We start from the raw sequence: 9,797 nt of genomic DNA, 5'->3' as shown, positions 1-9,797 counted from the left end.
TGGAGAAGGGAGTGCTAACGAGGCATTGGAGACCGGTTAGGGAAGAAGCGAGGGATGATATGCTGAGAGTGAGGCGTCAGGTGGTGGTGCCAGCGTAGTACAGAAACACGGTACTGAAGCTTGCACACTCAGTGGATCCCGCGGGTCACTTACGAGTAACCAAGACCTTAAGCCGGCTTCGAAAGCATTTTTATTGGCCGGGCATGGACGCGGATGTAAGAAGAATCTGCAAGACGTGTTTCTCGTGCCAGTGGGCGGGGACGAATGTCCCTGCCATCCCGAAAGCACCTTTGGTTCCAGTTCCTGCGTTTGGCCAGGCGCTTGAACGCCTAATAATCGACGTTGTGGGGCCATTACCTAGAACAAGAAAGGGAAATAATCACTTATTGACCATCATGTGTGCTTCAACGAGATTTCCAGAGGCGATCCCAGTGCGGAAGGTGACGTCGAGATGTGTTATGGGACACCTTCAGCGGTTCTTTGCTTGGGTAGGTGTGCCCAAGGAGATCCAGCCCGACTGTTGAAGTGTTTTCCAGTCGAGGTGGTTTAGACAGGCTATTGCGAGCTGGGGAATAGCCCAACTACGGTCGTCACCTTATAAACCTCAATCGCAAGGAGCGAATGAGAGGTTTCCCTCCATTCTAAAGACCATCTTAAGAGTGTATTGTGCAGAACAGGGAGCGGAATGGGATGAGGCTGCCTGTCCAGCCCTGTTTGCGATCCGAGATGCTATAGTTGAGTCTCTGGGATTCTCTCCATTCCAGCTAGTGTTTGGGCACAAAGTAAGGAGCCCATTACTGATGCAGAAAAGGAGCAGTTGACGGCGGAGAAGACATTAGTGACATTGGAAGAGTATGTGCAGAGAATCCATGAATGATTGAAAACGGCGAAGGAGCTGGCTGCTGATCACCTGGAGACAGAACAAGAGAAGATGTCGATCTGGTATGAAAAGAAGGTTGTCCCAAGGGAGTTCGAGGCAGGAGCCAGAGTGATGACGTTGCTACCTGGGAGAGGTAGAGTGACGGAATCACGCTTTGGTGGTCTGTACTCGGTTGTTCGGCGTGTGGGTCCTGTAAGTTATGAGATCAGCAAGCCGAATCACCCCAACAAGACCCAGGTATGTCACTTCAATCGGTTGAAGCCATACTTCCCAGAGGAACAGGAGAGTGCGAGAGTGAAGGGAGCAACACAGTCGCAAGAAGGGAAATTGGTTCTGTGTATGGAGATGAACCAAGTGTTGCCAGCAGAAGAAAGTAAGTGGGCCCGTGCCGATGGTACGCGCCTGTCAAATACAGAAAGTTTGACACACCTAGAAGACAGGCTGCGTCATCTGGATAAAGGAAAGAGAAGAGAACTAGTGACCCTAGTGAGGAGAAACAAGTCGCTCTTCACAGATGTGCCCCGACTGCACAAAAGTGTGGGGCCCGAGGTGGACGTGTGCGGAGGAAAGCCAATCAAGCAGAGTGCTTATCGGGTGAGTCCTGAGAAGAGGAAGATCATGCGACAGGAGGTGGAATATCTGCTAGCGAATGATCTCGCTGATCCCAGCAACGGTGAGTGGAGCTCGCCCTGTGTGCTGATCAAGAAGAGTGACGGATCATATCGTTTTTGTACCGACTATCGTAAAGTGAATGCCATATCAGTGTCAGATTTTTACCCGATGCCCCGAATAAGTGATTGTGTCGACCAAGTAGGAAACGCAAGGTTTGTCACCAAGGTCGACCTGCTGAAAGGGTATTATCAAATCATTTTGTCTCCAAGTGCGAGAAAGATCTCAGCGTTTGCTACTCCAGACGGATTGTACCAGTACAAAGTGCTTCCGTTTGGTATGAAGAACAGCGGAAGTTGTTTTCAGAGGATGATGAACGAAGTGCTAAGAGGGATGGAAGGCTGCGCCGTGTACATAGCTGATGTAGTGGTGTACGCCGATAGCTGGAAACAACACATGAATCGGATGACGAAGTTATTCCAACGGTTGGAAGAAGCGAACCTGACAGTTAATCTGGCCAAGAGCGAATTCGGAAAGGTCCGATTCGAATACTTAGGTTTCGTCGTGGGTAATGGGAAAGTGACTCCAGTAGACCAGAAAGTGATGACAATCAAAGAATATCCGAATCCCAGGACGAGAAAAGAACTGTTACGATATCTATTGATTATTGGATACTATAGAGGATTTTGCAAGAACTTCTCGACAGTGGCACACCCTCTGACTGAATTGCTATCTAAGAACGTTAGATGGAAGTGTGGGGAAGCATGCCAAGAGTCCTTCGAGAAGACTAAGAAGTTATTAACCGAAGCGCAAGTGCTGATTTCGCCTGAATTTGAGTAAGATTTTATCTTGTACGTCGACGCTAGCGACGTGTGGATTGGAGCCATGTTAGCTCAGGAGAAGGACGGAGTCCACCGTCCAGTGGCATTCTACTTGAAGAAATTCGAAAAGTACCAGAGGGCTTATAGTACAGTGGAAAAGTAAGTCTTAGCCCTGATCCTGGCACTGAAGCATTTCGACGTCTATGTGGGTGGAGGTACTAGACCGGTGCGAGTGTTCACCGATCATAACCCCTAGACGTTCGTGCACAGAATGAAGAACTCGAACCAAAGGCTAACAAGATAGGCCCTACTGTTACAAGAGAACTAGCTAGAAATCAGGCACATTCAAGGAAGGGAGAATGTGGCAGCAGATACCCTCTCCCGGATTTACTAACCGATATGACTCTTATTTTAAAGGAAGGGGTATGTTACGGTGCCCTCTCCTATTTCTTTCGTTTGCCTGCTTTAAGAGTCATATCAGCTTTCCCTACTGATTCTCTGAGGTACAGGGAGTCTGTTGATATATGTGGCGACCAGACAGGCCGCCAGATAAGGGAGAAATTTACATAATAAGTTTGTAGGTAAAAGGGAAAGTGGCGCCCTGATATAAATGAAAGAGTACCCCCTACGTGCAGATCTGCAGTTTTGTAGAAAATGCTAGCCGTGTGCGAATTGGGTGGCGTGGGTCACGGGCGACCAATCAGATCCCGCCGTGACGTCACCGAGTGCCCTGGGCGGCGCCAACATCAGAGTTGACCTGACTGCGGAGGTGAGAGGACGCGCCTCAGTCAGCTCTCGAGGATTTGAATCTCTACAAGCCTTATTCAGTTGATTAAACTAGCCATCGCAGCCCACCATAAGTTATTGGAGACCCTGCGCATCTGGGAAGCAAAAAGGAACCAAGTTCATTGAGCAAAGAAGTGCCAAACTTGGGAAATAGTCGGCGACGACGCTGGTCGGCGCCGCTGGACGTTGAGGTGTGGAAGGTGTGGCGGGCAGGCCTAGCTGTGACTGGGTCACATCCACTGAGGGTTTTTGAGGGACGACACCGTTCCTAGGACGAGGATCAACGCCTTGTAGAAGGGACAAGTGTGTGAATATAGTGATTAGCTCAGTGCCCATTGGTGAACCAGGATTGGGATAGCTGAATCTCTTGGATTAAAACGGCGACGACGCGAAGGCTTCACGTCACCTGAGGACCTGTGGAACGTTCCTGGATCGTCAAGGATCGACTCAGGAAGCGTGGGAACCTCACACCATCGAGGAACAGGCGTCGTGAGCCAGGAATGTAAGGTAGATCAATTTTCCCTCCCATTACCCCTTGTGTGAGTAGGCTAGATAGGCCACGATATTTACTTATGTATGTGGCAGTATGACATTAATACTTTAGTAGTAGAATAGGCTGCAGGGCAGCTTGTGTCCAGTACTGTTGGAGAGGACAGTGTGCGTGGACGGCAGGACAGTGGAAGAAGAGGTGCCGACGTGGTGAAGAAGCCCTTCTGTGAAAGAGTGTGTGACTCCTGTCTAATCTGCCCAGTTGAAGGAGTGGTTGGAGGTCATGAAAGAAGAGTTGCTGAAAATCTCCAGATTTATTATCCTTATTTTCATTTTCATGTATTGTTTGTGACTGTAGGTGTGATCATGTAATTTGTGTCAGTAAATTCACACATTTTACCACTGTGTTTAAGTGTGCCTCCATTATAATATTTCTCTATGAGCATACACGAGGGTTATCATAGTACCACCTAGGGAACGTCGCGTTCTCTATAAAAGTTTCTATTGCCTGGAGAGTGGTAAAGCAGCACAGACTTATATAGAAGTGTACCCTTAGCCATCCAGCTAGTATCAGAGCCTGACTGGTGGTTACATGTAACGTAGTGGCTGGAGAGAGGTAAAGCCACACAGACTTTTATGGGTGAGTACCCTGGGCCGACAGTCCAATAGCAGATCTATGGGAGTAGCAACACTCTGGCAACAAACAGTATAGAATACACCCACTGAACTGAATCGCTGGGGTACAGATATAATAACCCAGCTGGCGACCTTGTTAAGAAGAAGATAGAGAAGGCAGGTGGGAAAGGAGTTCCTGCAACCTTTTTGTCTGGCAGGCAAGACTCTTGGGAATTTATTGTCATTAGGTAAGCCGGGGTCTTCCTGCACTCCTCCACGGGTCTAGGCCGGAACTGCTGATAGCAGTTTCCCCGTGGTTGACTGAAGGGCTTCCAGGGTGAATCAGTGGCACCCCCTTTAGTGGTGGAAGCAAAGACCTGCGGTGGTGGGCATTGCTGGTCCTCTCCTGCGGGTCCAAGGAGACTCCGGTGAATCCCGGGAGTCGGAGGGGCGGTGTATTCTGCATTCTGAGCCCCCAGCAGCCGAGTGCTAGCGGAGCCCCAGCCCACCCCCGATGACAATATATATATATATATATATATATATATATATATATATATATATATATATATATATATATATATATATATATATATATATATATATATATATATATATATATATATATATATATATATATATTAATATATATATATATATATATATATGTCGTACCTAGTAGCCAGAACGCACTTCTCGGCCTACTATACAAGGCCCGATTTGCCTAATAAGCCAAGTTTTTATGAATTAATTGTTTTTCGACTACCTAACCTACCTAACCTAACCTAACTTTTTTGGCTACCTAACCTAACCTAACCTATAAAGATAGGTTTGGTTAGGTTAGGTAGGGTTGGTTAGGTTCGGTCATATATATACGTTAATTTTAACTCCAATATAAAAAATTTACCTCATATATAATGAAATGGGTAGCTTTATCATTTCATAAGAAAAAAATAGAGAAAATGTATTAATTCAGGAAAACTTGGCTTATTAGGCAAATCGGGCCTTGCATAGTAGGCTGAGAAGTGCGTTCTGGCTACTAGGTACGACATATATATATATATTTATATATATATATATATTTATATATATATATATTTATATATAATATTTATATATATGTCGTACCTACTAGCCAGAACGCACTTCTCAGCCTACTATGCAAGGCCCAATTTGCATAATAAACCAAGTTTTCATGAGTTAGTTGTTTTTCGATTACCTAACCTACCTAACCTAACCTAACTAAACTTTTTCGGCTACCTAACCCAACCTAACCTATAAAGATAGGTTAGGTTAGGTTAGGTAGGGTTGGTTAGGTTCGATCATATATCTACGTTAATTTTAACTCTAATAAAAAAAAATTACCTCATACATAATGAAATGGGTAGCTTTATCATTTCATAAGAAATAAATTAGAGAAAATATATTAATTTAGGAAAACTTGGCTTATTAGGCAAATCGAGCCTTGCATAGTAGGCCCAGAAGTGCGTTCTGGCTACTAGGTATGACATATATATATATATATATATATATATATATATATATATATATATATATATATATATATATATATATATATATATATATTTATATATATATATATATATATATATATATATATATATATATATATATATATATATATATATTTATATATATGTCGTACCTAGTAGCCAGAACTCACTTCTCAGCCTACTATTCAAGGCCTGATTTGCCTAATAAGCCAAGTTTTCCTGAATTAATATATTTACTATAATTTTTTTCTTATGAAATGATAAAGCAACCCTTTTCTCTATGTATGAGGTCAATTTTTTTTTATTGGAGTTAAAATTAACGTAGATATATGACCGAACCTAACCAACCCAACCTAACCTAACCTAACCTATCTTTATAGGTAAGGTTAGGTTAGGTAGCCAAAAAAAGCTAGGTTAGGTTAGGTTAGGTAGGTTAGGTAGACGAAAAAACATTAATTCATGAAAACTTGGCTTATTAGGCAAATCGGGCCTTGAATAGTAGGCTGAGAAGTGCGTTCTGGCTATTAGGTACGACATATATATATTTATATATATATATTTTTATATATATATATATATTTATATATATATATATTTATATATATATATTTTTATATATATATATATATTTATATATATATATATATATATATATATATATATATATATTTATATATATATATATTTATATATATATATATTTATATATATATATATATATTTATATATATTTATATATATATATATATTTATATATATATATATATTTATATATATATATATATTTATATATATATATATATATATATATATATATATATATTTATATATATTTATATATATATTTATATATATATATATATATATATATATATATATATATATTTATATATATATATATATATATTTATATATATATATATATATATATATATATATATATATATTTATATATATTTATATATATATATTTATATATTTATATATATATATATATATATATATATATATATATAACTATATATATATATATATATATATATATATATATATATTTATATATATATATATATATATATATATATTTATATATATATATATATATATATATATATATTTATATATATATATATATATATATATATTTATATATATATATATATATATATATATATATATATATTTATATATATTTATATATAAATATATATATATATATATATATTTATATATATATTTATATATATATATATATATATATATATATATATATATATATATATATATATATATATATATATATATATATATATATATATATATATATATATATGTCGTTCCTAGTAGCCAGAACGCACTTCTCAGCCTAATATGCAAGGCCCAATTTGCCTAATAAGCCAAGTTTTCATGAATTAATTGTTTTTCGACTACCTAACCTACCTAACCTAACCTAACCTAACTTTTTCGGCCACCTAACCTAACCTAACCTATAAAGATAGGTTAGGTTAGGTTAGGTAGGGTTGGTTAGGTTCGGTCATATATCTACGTAAATTTTAACTCCAATAACAAAAAATTGAACTCATACATAATGAAATGGGTAGCTTTATCATTTCATAAGAAAAAAATTTGAGAAAATATATTAATTCATGAAAACTTGGCTTATTAGGCAAATCGGGCCTTGCATAGTAGGCTGAAAAGTGCGTTCTGGCTACTAGGTACGACATATATATATATATTTATATATATATATATTTATATATATATATTTATATATATATATATATTTATATATATATATATATATATATATATATATATATATATATATATTTATATATATATATATATATTTTTATATATATATATATGTATATATATATATATATATATATATATATATATATATATATATATATATTTATATATATATATATATATTTATATATATATATATTTATTATTATATTATTTAATATGACCGAAAAAGTAAGAATAATAATTCTAACACGAATTTTCTCGATCTTTCTTACGTTTCTTTTCACTGTTGATGGTAATTCAAAAATCAATTCTCCAAAATTCATTTTTATTTCTAGTCTGACGCGACACTTAAGCGCGTTTCGTAAAACTTATTACATTTTCAAAGACTGTTGGTAACACACACACACACAACTTTAACTGAATAGAGCTTAAACATCTTCGAGTTTTTTTATACCTACATTTGGGTGAGATGACATGTTACAATAGTTTTGGATGAGGTGAAAATAAACTTTTTACACAAGACAGAACATGAAACAATGGGTATTAAACGTAGGTAACTGCAGAAGGCCTATTTTTATTGGCCCATATTTCTTGATGCTTCTATAATGAAGCGGAGTCTTGAAGTGGGTAGAATATAGTTGTGCTTTAATTGGCTGTTCATTGCTGGTGTTGACTTCTTGATGTGTAGTGCCTCGCAGACGTCAAGCCGCCTGCTATCGCTGTATCTATCGATGATTTCTGTGTTGTTTGCTAAGATTTCTCTGGTGATGGTTTGGTTGTGTGAAGAGACTATATGTTCCTTAATGGAACCCTGTTGCTTATGCATCGTTAAACGCCTGGAAAGAGATGTTGTTGTCTTGCATATATACTGATTTTTTTTAGGCTTACAGTCCCCAAGAGGGCATTTGAAGGCATAGACGACGTTGGTCTCTTTTAAAGCGTTCTGCTTTGTGTCTGGAGTTTCTCATCAACCCTACCTAACCTAACCTAACCTATCTTTATTGGTTAGGTTAGGTTAGGTGGCCGAAAAAGTTAGGTTAAGTTAGGTTAGGTAGGTTAGGTAGTCGAAAAACAATTAATTCATGAAAACGTAGCTTATTAGGCAAATCGGGCCTTGCATAGTAGGCTGAGAAGTGCGTTCTGGCTACTAGGTACGACATTTATATATATATATATATATATATATATATATATATATATATATATGTCGTACCTAATAGCCAGAACGCACTTCTCAGCCTACTATTCAAGGCCCGATTTGCCTAATAAGCCAGGTTTTCATGAATTAATGTTTTTTCGTCTACCTAACCTACCTAACCTAACCTAACCTAGCTTTTTTTGGCTACCTAACCTAACCTTACCTATAAATATACGTTAGGTTAGGTTAGGTAGGGTTGGTTAGGTTCGGTCATATATCTGCGTTAATTTTAACTCCAATAAAAAAAAATTGACCTCATACGTAGAGAAAAGGGTTGCTTTATCATTTCATAAGAAAAAAAATTATAGTAAATATATTAATTCAGGAAAACTTGGCTTATTAGGCAAATCGGACCTTGAATAGTAGGCTGAGAAGTGAGTTCTGGCTACTAGGTACGACATATATATATATATATATATATATATATATATATATATATATATATATATATATATATATATATATATATATATATATATATATATATATATATATATATATATATATATATATATATATATATATATATATATATATATAACTGAAAACTCACACCCCAGAAGTGACTCGAACCCATACTCCCACAACTGGTATGTACAGGGACGCCTTAATCCGCTTGACCATCACGACCGGACAAAAGGAAGTGATAGCCGAGGCTATATGAACCACTTCCCCGCCGGCACTCGGATGGTAATCTTGGGCATAGCATTTTATCAAATCACCTCATTCTTTGGGGCACACGTGAGGAACACAAATGCAAACAAGCCTGAATGGTCCCCAGGACTATATACATGAGGTGTATACATGAGGTGATTTGATAAAATGCTATGCCCAAGATTACCATCCGAGTGCCGGCGGGGAAGTGGTTCATATAGCCTCGGCTATCACTTCCTTTTGTCCGGTCGTGATGGTCAAGCGGATTAAGGCGTCCCTGTACATACCAGTTGTGGGAGTATGGGTTCGAGTCACTTCTGGGGTGTGAGTTTTCAGTTGTATATAGTCCTGGGGACCATTCAGGCTTGTTTGCATTTGTGTTCCTCACGTGTGCCCCAAAGAATGAGGTGATTTGATAAAATGCTATGCCCAAGATTACCATCCGAGTGCCGGCGGGGAAGTGGTTCATATAG

The sequence above is a fragment of the Procambarus clarkii genome, chromosome 14 (assembly GCF_040958095.1).
Source record: "Procambarus clarkii isolate CNS0578487 chromosome 14, FALCON_Pclarkii_2.0, whole genome shotgun sequence".
NCBI classification, from domain to species: domain Eukaryota; kingdom Metazoa; phylum Arthropoda; class Malacostraca; order Decapoda; family Cambaridae; genus Procambarus; species Procambarus clarkii.
This window is presented reverse-complemented; position numbering follows the sequence as displayed.